The sequence below is a fragment of the Gallus gallus genome, chromosome 1, assembly GCF_016699485.2.
Source record: "Gallus gallus isolate bGalGal1 chromosome 1, bGalGal1.mat.broiler.GRCg7b, whole genome shotgun sequence".
NCBI lineage: Eukaryota > Metazoa > Chordata > Aves > Galliformes > Phasianidae > Gallus > Gallus gallus.
Genome location: NC_052532.1, coordinates 90,576,149 through 90,591,870, shown reverse-complemented (window position 1 = coordinate 90,591,870; position 15,722 = coordinate 90,576,149).

The following is a 15,722-nucleotide window of genomic DNA, read 5'->3' as shown; positions in this document are numbered from 1 at the left end:
CAGACTCCTAGAAACCAACGAGAAAAATAAGCAAAATGGAAAGCTGCTGCCATTTCTTGTGAAATTGCTGACACATGGTTTCTGCTGCCAAGATTCTCCATAACTACCATTAGGTTTTACATATTCCTTTGCTCCATGAAGTTTTTATTATGCATGTGCTCTTACTAGCAGCCCAGATACTTACTAACAATGGTATATTACCTTAACCTTGGTACTGTTTTACCAGCGAAGGGGTGAAGCACAATTAGGTTCTGATCTTTAGAGCCAGAGGCTATGAAACTCTTAAACTTCTAATGCTGTGCAAGGAGTAGGAGTATTTGCATATTACTTGTTTCAAAGTGTTTCAATAGACACCAATCATAGTGGTTTGTGTAAGATGGAGTTCTGTGGTGATAAACTGCAAGACCTTTACATACCAGATTTCTGTGGTGGCTGAGTGCAGGTCTAATGCAGTCAGCAGGCAGGCTCCTGTTTCATCTTTCTTCTGAAAAATGATGCTGTTTGTCTCTGTTTGGCCAGCCAGCTAGGGCAGTTCTAAGTGGGCTGCTTTGAAATGACACGCTTTCAATGGAAATGGTTTCTGCTGCTCTTGAAACTGTAATGTTCACTGTCTCAAAGGGGATGCTGTGAAGCTGAAATTCAGGTGAGGATTACCTGATCATTATGGAGGACAGAACTGGGGAGTGAGCTGATGAAAATGTAGAAGGCTCTTGGGTGACAGACATGGAAAGTGCTGTGTGTTGGGCGCCAGAGCTGGTGGTCTGTGAAGTCCTACAAGTTAAGGAGTAGGGAGGAGTAAAGAGAGATTTGCCTTAGTTTCAAGACAGAATAATGTCGTAGGCAGCCCTAGCAAGGGACAGAAGAAAAGGGCATGATCTCAGAAGTTGAACTTTTGTTAGGTAGTGTTATTAGTGACAAGGAAAACAGGATTCCTGGAAGAAATGGAACATATAGTCCCATAAGAACATTTTTGGCAAAGAGGTTCTTGAATTAATTTGATGTGTTGCACAAAAAAGCTCTAATTCATCTCTGGCATATGTGCTTAGAAAAAAAAATGCAAAACTACTTTCTTTGTGTGTTATTTATGGCTGCTAGTCTGTGCAACACACTGTTCCTCTGTGATAACCTTAGGCTGCACTTTGCCTTTTCAGACTCTTAGGAGTTCTCTGGAACAAGCTCTCTCCTGCATCAGCTGATGGTAGTGGTGTCTGGTACGCTATGCGCCTTGTAAGTCTCAGACCACTGAATTCTGCTACACCATTGCAGGTAAAACTGATGTTTTGTGGAGAAAAGTTTGGCAAGTGATTGAGGGCTGTTCTGAAGTTTACTAGTGTTATCAGTACATATCTTAAGTTGGTCAATATATAATCATCTTTTTGGATTAAGCAGAAGACAAACCTTTTTCATGAATAGTCTGAGATGAAGTCATGCTAGAGGAGTCAAAGGACTCCTTGCTTCCATCTTAAAAAGTCCTGCACATTATTTTATCTCAGTGAAATGAAGTTGATTTAAAAAAAAATAATAAAAAAAAATTGCAAAATAAGTTTGGATACCGAAACACAGAATCATAGGGGTTGAAAGGGGCCTCTTAAAATCACTGAGTCCAACCACCCTGCTAAAGCACACCCCTAGAGTAGGTAGAGTAGGCAGGTCTTGAATAGCTCCAGAGGAGATTCTACCACCTCTTTCAGCATCCTGTTCCAGTGCTCTGTCATCCTCACAGTAAAAAATATTTTCCTTATGCTCAAATGGAACTTCCTATGTTCCAGTTTGTGCCCATTATCCCTTGTCCTATCTCTGGGCACCACTGAAGATATCCTGGCCCTATCCATTTGACTCCTGCCTATTAGATATTTATAAGCATTCATGATATTCTCTCTCAGACTTCTTCAGGCTTAACAGTCTCATATCTCTCAGCCTTTGCTCATAAGGGAGATGCTCCAAGTCCCTCATCATCTTTGGGTCCTCCACTGGACTCCCTCAAGGCACTCTCTGTCTTTCTTGAATCGAGGCGCTCAGAACTGGACCCTATATTCCAGATGTAGCCTCACCAAGGCAGAATAAAGGGGGAGGATCAATTCCCTTGACTTGCTGGTCACACTCTTTTTAATGCACCCTGGGATACCGCTAGCCTTGGCCACAAGGGCACACTGCTAACAGCCAACCTGTTGTCTACCAGGAGCCGCAGATCCTTTTCCGCAGAGCTCCCTTCCAGCAGGTCATCCCCTATCCTGTACTGATGAATGTGGTTATTCCTCTACAGGTATAGGACTCTTCACTTGCCCTTTTTGAACTTCATTAGGTTCCTTTCTGTCCAACATTTCAGCACATCCAGGTCTTGCTAAATGGCAATATAGCCTTCCATAGCCTTCACCAGCCACTCCTCCCAGACTTGTATAACCGGTAAACTGAGTAAGGGTGGAAGGCTCCAACCCCTCATCCAGATCATTCCTGGAGTTGTTAAATAAGATTGGACCCAATATATGTCACTGCTTTTCTATCACACATTCTTTCCTCAATATATCTATTTTATGAGTTGAACACTGTAAGTAGATTCGGAGATAATAATGACAGAAAATTAATAAAACTTAAACTAATATTCTTCATCCACTGTCCGTCCTTTTCCTTGCGACTTCTTATTGATCACAATTTTGATTTGGTTGTGTTATTGTTGCCTCTTAGTAGTATCATTAAATGACATAGCAAAATAAGGCTCAATGAGATTTTCACTAAATAACACAAATGGCTTGCATTTTTTTTTTTTGCAAATTTGATCAACTTTAAACCTTTAATAATGGTATGCCTGTCATTGACCATGTGAGAATATATGCTGCTTTATTCTCACTTTGAAGTTGTTGTAGCAGGTAGGCATATACTTCTAAACAACCAGAAACAGGTCATCAAAAATTTTAGCAAGCATTGCATGGTCTCCTCGATGTGAAGAAGAAATACTGGAAATATAGATCTGCTGTGACTCTTTGTCAAAATTAAATTCAAAATCAAAGTTAAATGCCTTTTTGATTATATAATCTAATTATATGTCACAGTCATTTCAGGTCATGTTGACATGGATTATAATGCAAATGTACTCCCTGAAGTAGCATGGTGTGAGTAAAAAGACACCACATGAGTGACTTTCTCAAGTTCGTACCTTTTTCCTATATTTTTAAAAAAAGCTTTTGTTCATTTTTTTGCATGTTTTAGTGGAGGTTTTTAACTGATTTATTGTAATTTAATAGACTAAATATAATACAATTAGCAAATGGCTGTTGAGCTTGTCTTCTGCATTAGATGTCAAGGAGGAAGGCAATTTCTGTTATAACTACTCAGCATTCATATGACAATCCATAATGGTTGTGTTAGAAGAAAAGTCAGACACTGGTTCCCAGTTTGCCATCTCCATACATCCACTGTAAAACATTTAGATATTTTTAAAAGCCTTCCCCAGATAGGAGTATTTTCTTCAAAATAAAACCCACTTTTTGGATTACAGACACTTCAAGCCCATCTTGTTGGTTCATATGGAGCAATATAAGAAGACTTAAAGTCTTTCAATGATTAAAATATTTGTATCTAACTGTCAATTTATACTGATGAGGCAACACACAAATGAAAAATAAATTGCTTTCAAATAAATTATATTAAATTTAGATTAAGTGAAAAAAGATCATAGAGCCATAACAAAATTGAGGAAGAAGTTACAGAAACCAAAGAAAACTAGAAACAAATATTTTTGAGGAATGGCCCATAAGAAGGCTCAGATTGAAAAGATGAAACTGCAAGACAAAGTCAGCTGAATCTCAGCTCTGCCTAATGTCCAGTAGGCAGCATCTCCCTCCTGCGTTTCCTCAGCCTGACCACCGAATTACTGGGTGCTGAGTTCCCTCAGAAGGTGTGTTTTCTCTCAATCAACCTAAGTTACTGAGAATAAATGACAAAGCACCTCAGCCATGTGATATTTTCATCTGCAGAGACAAACACAGGGATCATGCAGTCACAGAAACATGTATGTGATCTGTAGGAGCAAAACTCTGTCATTTACTTTGTTCATACCTATATATCATTGTCCAAAGCAAATGATGAAAGACAGGGGAAGTTCTCTGAAGATATGGGAAGTTCCTGTGAATTTTTAAAATAATTTTTGAAAATATATTCATATTTCCTAACCTGCTTTCATTCATGAGAAGGTATTCTCACGCTCTTTTTCTGTGTAACAAAAATATTTAGAAGATGAAATAGCATGATTTTCTTATATTGATTCGTATTATTTTTAGAAGTAATCTGAAGAAAAAAAGCAAAGGCTTTTACCTAAATTTTAAATCAGTGAAAAGAAACGAAGATCCAAGATAATAACCGTTGCGTGTGACCTGCATGTAGAGCTTTATCTCTCCTGTTGTAGAAAAATCATGAGTCTGAGGTAGAAAGGAAAATCCAAATAAATTGCGTCCCCTGCATTTTATGAGAAACCATCATAGTTTCTCTGATTAGGCATATTCTTCTCTGTTTAAGCAGTCACATGAAGCTATGCCTTAACCATACTAGGGGAAAAGATTTATACTCTGAAACAAATCTAGGAACTGACAGTTATTTCATACATTACTTACTTTAACCATAATAGCAAATATCTGTTAAATCCTGAAGGCATATTGTCCTTTGGTGCATGCCTAGTTCCTATTACCATTAATAGGAATTAAATATGTTGAAAGAAGAAAATATTCTCTTGTGTGCCATTTTGGAGACTATGGTTTTTAAATGCCTTGCTTTATGGAAGTGGCTTTTATATTTAGACCAATGGTGAAGAACTTTTGCAGCATTATACATACTTGCATTTTGATCAAAGTATCAGCCTGAAATAATTGTTTACTGGTTCTTGCAGCTGGGGGAGAAGATTAATGTTGTAGTGGCTTTTTCTGTAATGAATGTACAAACTGCAAAGCCTTATGAAGTGTAAAACCTAACCAGGGGAAAATGTGCAGAGAATTTGTGCAATATCCTTAAGCATAAACAGCATCAAACATAAGCTCCAAACTCTTCTTTTGTAGTACTTTTGTTCAAAGCTCTCCCACAGGGAAACTATGGGAGGAGGGAGAAAGGCAGAAAGACTTTTCTCAGTGTTTGCTCTGGCTGCATCCTTGGATTTTTCCTTTAATCTCTTTGCTTCCCTTTGATGCAGTTACATAGGCATTTCCACCAAACAGTACTGAGGGAAGTTCCTCGACAACTGTGTTCTGCCTTTACTTTCTGTGTGGAGCTGCTGCATGTGTTATTGCTGAGGACAATGGATAGGTTAATGAAATGAATGAAAAGACAATGAGTCTTTTCACCAAACTGGTCTTAAATAGGAGGTTAATGGCTTTTTTGCGGTTGTCAAAAGTAAAATGGAGACTGTAAATTCCAGCCTGGTCTACATGAATGGAGGCAGTACAGTCTCACAGCCATGGCTTCCTGAATCCCTTCAGGATGTGAATCAGATAATTTTTTTAAATTATTTTTTAGTTTATCTTTTTTTTAACACAAAGCCTGTTAGATTTTTGGTCACTAAATATTACCTGCACAACTTAAGACTCATTTTTCATCAAAATTCAGCTCTGTTTATCTGAGTTGAGCTACAGTTTGTTCGCTATTTCTTGCAAGCTTGTGTTAATTGCAGTACTGTATTTTCAACACATTGTAATAATACATTACCTTGCACTTACAGTTAATATCTATGGCAAAAATCTTTGTTGTGTGTGAATTCACTTCCAAAATACTGTCAATTTAACTTTATTGACATGCCCTATGAAATTCTATTGCAGGTTATTGTATTTATATGATCAGAAAGTTTGGAAGTTCACTTTGTCTATTCAGATGTATATCTGCTGACAGAGATTGGAGTTACTTAACACAAAACTTGGAGTGGTATCTTTGTTACTTTGAACAAAACCCACACTCCTCAGTAAAAATGTTTTTTCTGTAACAGATTAATAATAGCAGAAGGGAGGAAGACAGAATGATCAAGATCCAGTGTAATTCAAGGGACGTGACATATATATATATATATATATATATATACACACTAGACCCCTTACAGAAGTTAAATCAGTATTCATTTCCTTTGATTCAAACTTGATATTTAATCCTTTTCCCTCATACTTTTGTGACAAGTTTTTAAAAAATATAGTTTTAAAACAAGCAATTACTTGTCACAGAATCATTTTAACTAGACATGAAATAAAAAACAGCAAAATTCATTTGTGAGACTGCAACTAAAGCTTCAAAAGATGCTTGCATTGTGAACCAAAACTGAAGTTACAAATTGATTATGAGATTTCTTAGTATTTTCTCTAAACAAGTTACCTCAGACACCAGTATCAGTGAAACCACAGCACCATGGAGCTTATATCAGATAGTTTCTTCAAGGCTTTGTGGATCACACTAATATTAATTCTTCGGTTCTCTATGCAGCTTTGAATACACTTGGTATCTGGCTAAAGCATTATACAATCAATCCTCTGGATCTCTGAGCATAAATTTAGAACATTGAGATATATCTGAAGACACTTTACATCTTCACCTCTACATCTACAGGGTCAGAATGCTCTCTTTTCCACTGCAATTTTAAAGTTAAAATTAATTATATGAATTGATTTATTTAAAACTGTCTCAGATAATTTTTGTAGATTTATCTCTACCTACATCTTATCTTCCATCGTCTCTCCAGAATGCTATAAGCATTGGCCCCAGCCTGGGATATTTTTTACATGCATTCATAGAATCACCAAGGTTGGAAAAGACTTCCAAGATCATCTGTGCCAACTGTTCACCTATCCCCAATATTTCCCCAGTAAACCATGTTCCTTAGTATAGTATCTAAACACTTCTTGAACATCTCTAGGGACAGTGACTCAACCACCTTCCTGGGCAGCCCATTCCAGTGCCTGACTACTCTTTCGGGTAAGAAATTTTTCCTAATGTCTAACCTGAATCTCCCCTGGTGCAACTTGAAGCCAATCCCTCCATTCCTATTGCTAGTTACTTGGGAGAAGAGGCCAACACCCACCCCACAACTTCCTTTCAGGCAATTGTAGAGAGTGATAAGGTCCCCCCAAGCCTAAGGTCTCCCCTCTTCTCCAGACTAAGCATTCCCAGTTCTTTCAGCTGTTCCTCCTAAGACTTATGCTCCAGACCTTTCCTCCTTGGTAAGTCTCTTCTACAAGACCTCACACTTAGGTAATAATTTAACACTTAGGTAATAATTTGGTGCTGTGTATTTGGAGGTTTTTCTTGCTAGCCATCTGGGTGTGGAGATCTAGAAATTCTTGTAGTCACCTGCCAGATTTCATGTTTTAGTAACTTTCATGCTTCTCTTTGCCAATACCTTATTGTCACAATCTGTGACCTGTGTCCTGGACCTAAAGCCAGACCTCTTAAGCTGTATAAAATCCCCAATCCTGATCAACACTTTAGGCAGGGCATGGTCAATGCCATCTTGAAATACATCATTCTTTGGAGGATGCAGTGAGTAACTTAAACACACCTGCTTCATTCCTCAGAATTGTAAACTGTTATAAGCTGTTATAATTTAAAGCAAAGGAGACATGGTTATCTGCCTTGTACTTAAAAGAAAAATACACATTTTCAGTCGAAAGCCTTATTTGAAATGTTGTCATGTATATATTCTGCTCAAGAAGTTCTGATCAGTATTTAATAGCATTCAGCTGTACAACCTGGTTGAACCAGTGGGCTTGCAAGAAAACTTGTGGTGTTTTTTGTGTCTTTGTCAGTATGCATTTTATGGAAAACACCTATCACTTTGTTGCTTTACATATTTATATCTATACACACATATATAAATACACGTACAAAAAGTGGTACTTCATGAAGCTGCAGAAGATTAAATTAGCTTTTTTCACTATTCTTTCTATCTTTTAATCTTGAAGTAAAAACAGATGAATATGATGTACAATTTAACAACTTGCAGTTCATTGATACTGGGTCCTATTCTAGCTATTAACCTTTACTCCCATGCAATGGGATATGTGTGGGAGTATTTCCAACAAGAAAACAAAAAGAAGAAAGGGAGTATTCCCACTGAACTGGACCACCATGACTGTAGAATTCCCTTTTTTTTTTTTTTTCAGCAATGTTAAGCCATTTAAAAAACCATATTAAAAATAAATACGCCTTTTAATTTTTCAACCATTTATTTTCTATTTTTAAAGCAGCAGTCAGACACCTGTATCAGCTAGCATCCTGGGCTGAGGACTCACAGCATATGCTTCAGGTGCTGGCTGCATGCAGAGCTTAGAAAAACTGTAAAAAAAGTAAAATACTGCTTGGAGGTTAATTTTTATTCCTCCAGGGTGCAGTATTTTCAAACTATGAGGAAAATACCTTTCAGGAAAGTTCAGAAAAATGCTCTTTTGGAGGGAAGGAGTAAAATTATTTGAGATGGTAGTAAATGAGAAAAATACCAGTATCCCTAAGAGGAGACTTGAAGTCATTTATTTCAAAAGCAAATTTATCATCACCTTGAGGATACTACTGTAGAATACATGAGGTGGAGAAAATGATCTCAAGAAATCATCATGGGCCTTTAAAATAGACTGACTTGAGCTAGAGGCAAAATTCCAGGACAGAATGAATTAAAGTTCCTTTTGTCTCCTGTGTTATGAACAACTAGTCACACAAACCTGTGGTATTGATATGTCCAGGAAGATGAGATACCTGCTTAGAAGAAAATATATATATAGTCTCTGCAATTTTATTTGATACGGGAACAATCTTTTGTTCTGTTTCTTGTTGAAAAATGATAGTTTTAATCACAGAAGCCTTTCCATTCATTTTCTTAATTCATTCTGAGAGGAAACTGAAAAGGCAATGAAAATTCAGATTCAGAAAATTCTATTGATAGTGATTCTATGATTCCATGATTATGTTTTAGAGGGGTGAGGTGTTAGTAAGAGCATGTCTGATGTACTCTTTTCACTTGGCTTAGTAAATCATGATGTTGCTGAAGAAATATTGCTTAACAAGAATAGCTGTCATAGTAAGATGTTATAGCTGTTTTTGATGTAAAGATAAATGGAAGTAAACATTTTTAGAAAATGTGAAGTTACTACTCCAAGTCTTAGATGTGTTATATTCTTACAGAATTAAAAATCCATATTAAACAATTTCTGCTTTGTAAGAGATAAGATGCTTCAAAGTGCAGTTTTTCCTCTTTGTAGGGTCAGTGAGAATCTTTATAAAGACTCAAGGGTGAATAATACAAAACAGTATTCAATAATCTATCTAGGAAAAGCTATGGATTACAAGGTTTATAGTCTAACTTTTATAAATTTTGGCTATTTTCTGTCCTTTGGTCTCTGACACTTTTGTTTCTGCATAAGTTAGCTCCTTATTTAGATTGATTTTATTTTTATTAGTATTTATTTAGATAGTGAAATAAAAACTCTTGAGGCTCTTTTTCCCAATAAAATATTTTATGAAAAGGAACAATAGAATTTGCTTCTTCTGCATTATCAGTTTTAATGTAAACCCAAAGGGATAGTTTTCCACTATACAGATTTCTCTAAAGATAATGCTACAGTAGGACAGAACATGAAGAACTATTTCATCTACTGGAAGCCAAGCTGCATTAACTATTCTTCATTGGAGTGATTTTCAGTTTTTCTTCCTGGTAGTAGAATGATGGTGTAAATAACAAGGTATGCCCAGTGGGTATGCTTTCTCTAAGAAACCTACTCCATGCTTTCAATTCTTTGAGGAATCTGTATGTTTGAAAATTAAAGCCTGTCTTTAGCTGTTTTTTTTTTGTTGTTGTTGTTGTTTTTTGTTTGTTTGTTTGTTTGTTTCTACCTTGTGCTCCTCAGGAACTAAACAAATCTCAGGGCCAAGAGTCTCTACTATATACTTTACAATGCATCCTGGGAGGAGTTCACAGCACAAGCTGTATACTTGTTGCAGAATTTAATGTTGATTTGAACTCTAATGAACACTAATGGAACTGTTACCTCACTGGTTCTTCCCATCAACTAAAATTTGTGTGTTCTCTGGGGCAGAGGCTTTGTATGATGTTTAGTGTAATGGACCCTTGAGCCTTGATACTACAACCAGACATCATACCTATCAACAACAGAAAGAATAGGGACAGTAGGTGAATCTAGAGATAGCACTGTATTAGAGAAAATGAAAATGTTGCAGGGAATAGCTGTGTGAGCTAGTCAAGTTCAGACAAGTGAAAAAAAGAACAAAACATGTCAGTGCAAAATGCAATCTGTGTGGCCTCCAGTGCAATTTGCTAGGTGACGTTCTTGTGTCAGAGACTATTAAAATGAAACTATGCAAGCAGCCCTTCACTAGGAGATCCTTTTTTACTGTGTGTTTTCTTCTGAAGATGATAGATCCACAAAATATTATAGTAAGTATTACATAGATTTCTGTGCATACAATCAGAAAGCGTCTGGTTAAATCTAAATAAAGAAAAGAGTTCCTGTGATGGAATTAGTGCTACTTTGAACAGTTTCCAAACCCAGGATTTTTTTATCTTTTATTATTTTGTGTGTGTGTATGTGAATATAATAGTTTGAGATTAGTGCCAGAAGTTGGAAAGGCCTGAAGAAACAGCGAGAGGTGCCTGTGTAAGTGATCTGTTGATAAACAACTTGAAGTTTTTAACATAAAAGTTGGATTATAAAAGAAAAATCCATCTCATCTTTCTAAGCCCTTTACAAAAATAGACTTTAATAGAAAAAGTGGTCTCTCAACATACAAAATATAAGGAAAATTAATAATTATTGAAAGGAAAGACTAAATTGAATAGATGTATGGTTGTTGTAGAAAGAATTTGGAGAGCTCCTTGTGGTATTTGAAGAAGTCAGATGCATCTGAACAACTATTGCTTATTTTCTTATTTTCTTACAGACATATTTTCTTATTTTTAATCTCAAACCCAGTCAATCTAGCAACAATATTATTTTGAAATTTCATTTTGAGGTATGAATTCAAAGCTTTGATGAAAAGATGCATTTTATTTGTCAGCAAGCAATCCATACGTTTCCATTTTGTGGCATTTTTTTCTGTTTTCTCTGTGTGTGAGTGCGTGTGTGTCAAAAGCATTTGCAAAATATGGTGGTTTAGATGAATGACTATCGATTCCTTACTGTAGTAGGTTAATATATATTATTTTGGAAAAAAAAAAATCTGTTAATTGCACATCCACTGTGAAGTCAAGTGAATTATCTTGGGCTTTAGCACCTTGCTCTTTATATAGCATCTTTTCCTCCACTGCATATTATCCCTGGATAAAATACAGCCTGAGTTTATTAAATGTAAATCTTCATAGATGAACCTGAAAACTGTCTTCAGTAATCACTGTTTCTGAGATATGGGAAATCTCAGGGATCTTAAACTGCCTGGAGCTAAGTACTACGTATATTGTCATTAACTGAGCTCTGAAGAAAATGTGGATTGATATTTACTGGAAATGGTAGATTAATGGGTAAAGGAATATTGTCAGTGGCCTATGTAAAGGAGAGAGGTAGAAGGGAAAATCTGTTTAATGTTTACATTTAAGTCTTTGGTACAAAAAACAACAACAAAAAACATGTGAGGTGACGCACTGTCAAAAGGCTCTGTAGAAGTGCAATGACTGGGAATCACTAGCAAAATGATCTGCTTACTACTTCCTACAGAAAATACTCCTGTATAAAAAGTTCCCTCATGAATGCTGCCTCATGAGGGCCTGGCGCTCACCCAACGCCATCCCTTGGAAGTTTGGCTGCTGGGGTTCAGCATTTGCTTTGATAGGGCACACTGCCATGACGTATAGAGGCCCCAGTGGGGTTCTGCCTTCTGTAGCTGATTAGATGATTTCAAGGTTGGACTCCCATTTCCAGAGTCTGCCAGAGCCACATTACAGACATACCTATGGCTGGCCTTGCACCCGATGGGTCTGCACTCTATCAAGTTCATCTAATACCCTGGGTAAAATAAGATATGCCATATCACTGGGCCTCTTGGCTGACACTGGTTGCCATTGCTGAACCAGATAGCCCTTGTTGCTCCATGGCATTGTCTTTCATCTGCCACTTGGGCTTCTTGTTGTATGAGTGTATCAGTTTTGGGGTATCATCAGAGAGAGAGATCAGATGTTTCCTGCATCAAGAAAAACAGTCTCCTTTGATTTACACCCTATATTCATATCATTTCATGTAATATCCCTGTTTGGTAAGTCTCCCTTCTATAATTCTAATAATAAAATAATAATAATAATAATAATTTGTTTCCATGCTCTCTCTCTCTCTAGGAGATTCTTTCCACCTCTTCAAAATAATCCATCTATCAGCTGTTGACCTTAGCAGTAATTGCCAGACTTAAAGTGCAGAAATTCTATTATGGTTACAAAGCAAAACATCGGCGTGGGAATCTGTTACTTATTTATTTATTTAAGTATAAATCTTGATTATCTTAACATGTATGTCTAATACATTACAGAGGAGTCTGGACAGGTCAAGGAGAGAGTTTGCTTTGTCTGCAGTCTAGAAGACTTATCTTTAGTGTATACATGTGATAGGTCACAGATCCTTTTAAAATATTTTTCTAGCTCACGCTTCTCCTTAGGAAGATGCTCTTACATGACCTCTCACTTATCTTTTTCCTTACAGAAAAACTTAAAAACAGAAAAATACATCTTATTTCTGTCCTGCTGTTTTGTTGATTTTTTTTTTTCTTTTAAGGTTTAACCTGTCTGGCTTAGCCTCAATAAAATCAATGCTGGCCTTTTCCAGCTCTCTAAGTTTTCATTGATGATTATCTCTCTACTGATTTAAACATACAAGGAAACAAACAACAGTTTAGAAAACCCTGATCATATATTGTAAAATTGGGAGGCTGAGTTGTTCAAGAGAGACACTAATAATTTTTTAAAAAAATATTTGCAATTATTTATTGGGTTTCTAATATTTATTTTTGATAACCTATTGTGGTAGTACTACCCCACTGTATTAAACTATGCCACAGTGATCAAAACAAGCTTCTGCTTGGCATATTTGGACCTATTCGACCTGAGTCAACTAGCAACAGACTAGACAATACTGGAACTTGAGGAAGATCTGATTCTTTTCTTCAAATTTATAACACATTTGGAAGAGAAGGAAAAGAAAAATCTTGCCAATGTCTTTAAATCTGCTGAGAAAAAAAAATAAAGCAGCCAACTTTCAAGGCTTGGTTATAACAGCAAGACCTAAATTAAGAAGCAATTTCTGAACAGAGATTCAGAAAGGAAACAGTATCTGCCAATATTTCTCATAAAGAAGTGTTTGAGGAAAGATTGAGTGAGGAAGGGATTGTGACAGTTCTCACAGTGTGGCCTTAATTTAATAAAATTAGAAAACCTAATGGACATGCCCGGAATTTCCATTCTACTGCATACCAAACTTTGTTGCTCTGTCTGCTCTTGTGATGTGAATGCATGCTTACAGGGGACTTGAGTCCGTGTCTCAAGCTTCAGATGTTTGTTAGAGAGCTAAAGTCAGTGCAGTAATCACAGGTGTCACTAAATTTGCTAAGCATTTAATTCTAATTTTAATGAATCTAATGTTCAGTTTTATCCACACAGTTTTATTGTTACCTAATTGAGAACCAAGAGGATTAACACAATGGGCACCAGTTATAGGAATTTTTATTCTTATGTACAAAGGTGCTTTCAATTTGCACTGCAACTCTAGCTCTGTTTTAATATGGGTAGTGGACACAGCCCAGTGATATTGTTACACTTTGACACTGAATTATAGGATAAATGACTTGTCAGAATTCATTTATGTTTCTGAATATTTGACAAAGAGTGACAGCTTCACAGAGCTTTTAATTCAGTGATGCATTATCTCAATGAAATAAAACAGCTTCCCCTGAAAAATATATGCAAAAAATATTGCGGGGGGGGGGGGGGGGGGGAGGGGAGGGAAGGGAGAAAGGGGGAAGCATATAAAGTATTTTTAGATTCAGATGTGATTGTGTATTAAATAAGAGGATTCATTCTACAAGTCACGTAATGCCAGGGGAGAAGAGAGAGATTTGTCTTCTTTTTGAGCAAAGAACAGAATTTTGGGCATCGTGAACCTACACTGAGAAAAGTCTTCTTCCCTTTAAAAATGGAAAAAGAAAAAAAATTCTGGCATCATCTGTGTTACAATTTGTGTTCAGTGTACATCAGTTGCATTGCTTTCTTGATTTCTGCACTCCACCAATAATTGTGATGTGAATTTTCAAAGCAGCCGAGAAAAGTTTAAAGCCATCCAAATCCAAACCGATACAAAACACAATTGTTGTCTTTCCAATTTGACATCTCTTAAAAGTGGGACAAGAGCTATGGCAGACTCTGCTGCCTCTCCCTGTTTTCTTGGCATACTCAGGGGGATATCTTACCAAAACCTCCACGTACAATGCACACTGTTTGGATTTCAGCATTTCTTTTGCACGTTCTCAGTTGGAAAATTGAACTAAGCTGTGCTTGCACCCTTTCTGCTGGTACTGCTGTGAAATGGGAGGCAGAGTGACAGCCACCCTGATGCTGTGCAGGTGTGTAGGTGAAGGCGCAGGTGAGGCACAGCTCCTCCTGAGGCCTCACCAGCTCAGTGGCACTTGGGCCCAGTATTTGGTTGCACCTTATTGGCTGCCTTAGGCCCACCTTGTCACTGTGGGCTTGCCTTGTGATCCCTGTGCTGGTGGCCAGCCCTGACTGCTGGCCCTGCCAGTGAGGCTACTCCCTTGCAGCCATGTGCGGATTTCCTGGTCACCATTCCCTATTGAGAAATTGGTCCGTGCTGCTCCTGGCCTGAAAGTACTGTCTGCGCTCCTTCCCAGTAATGGCTGGTGTTCCTCAGGTTGCTCTGTCTGGATCTTGTAGATCTAAACTGAAATACAACATGGGAAGGCTAAACTTTGGGTCACTTTTTCTTTGTTTTAGATCCTAGTAGTGTAACAGAATTGAAGAAAAGAAAATTACAGTGTTGATAAAATTTAATTTTTTTCCATCGGAGTAGAGAATAGTTCTGATTATGTTTTAAAAAAGAAAAGAAGAAAAGAACAACAATAAAAAACTCACAGTTGCAAACTGGTGTCGGTATCTTCCTTTACTTTTTTTTTAGCTGCTATAAATGCTTTTATAACACTAGTTTTCCAGATATTATTATGGTCTGATTACTGAATTTTCAGCCCTAACTGTATTAATTTGCAAGAAGAATTTTGTAATTATGTATATTCATCAGTTCAATTCATGAAGGACAATGTGTGGCATACAGGAAATTAGAGCTGTGGAGATAAGAAACTCCCTCCCCCACCTAGCAACTGTGTAATTAGAAGTGCTCATTTAGTGGATCAGTTCTCAATTATCCGTTAAGTGTAAGTATTTGAGTTAGATATGTTCCCCTGTCTAACGTGACTGAACATAATTTAACTTAGAGTATGTGAGATGTTGGCTACTGAAAGCAAACTGACAGATGACATTTCTCATAAATTGTATTTGTGAATATAAGATCTTGTATGCATGCCCCATGCTTATTCTGGAAGGAGCTCAGAATGGAAGAGGTAGAACTAGGGCTGCATATTATTCACTATGGGATGCTTCTGGGTATGTGCGTGCTGTCTAGTTTCAATTTGTTATAATGAGGTTTTCTTGTAATAAATACACATAGTAAACTGCATAGCAGGTTTCAGATACGATTTATGGTGGCTATAACAAA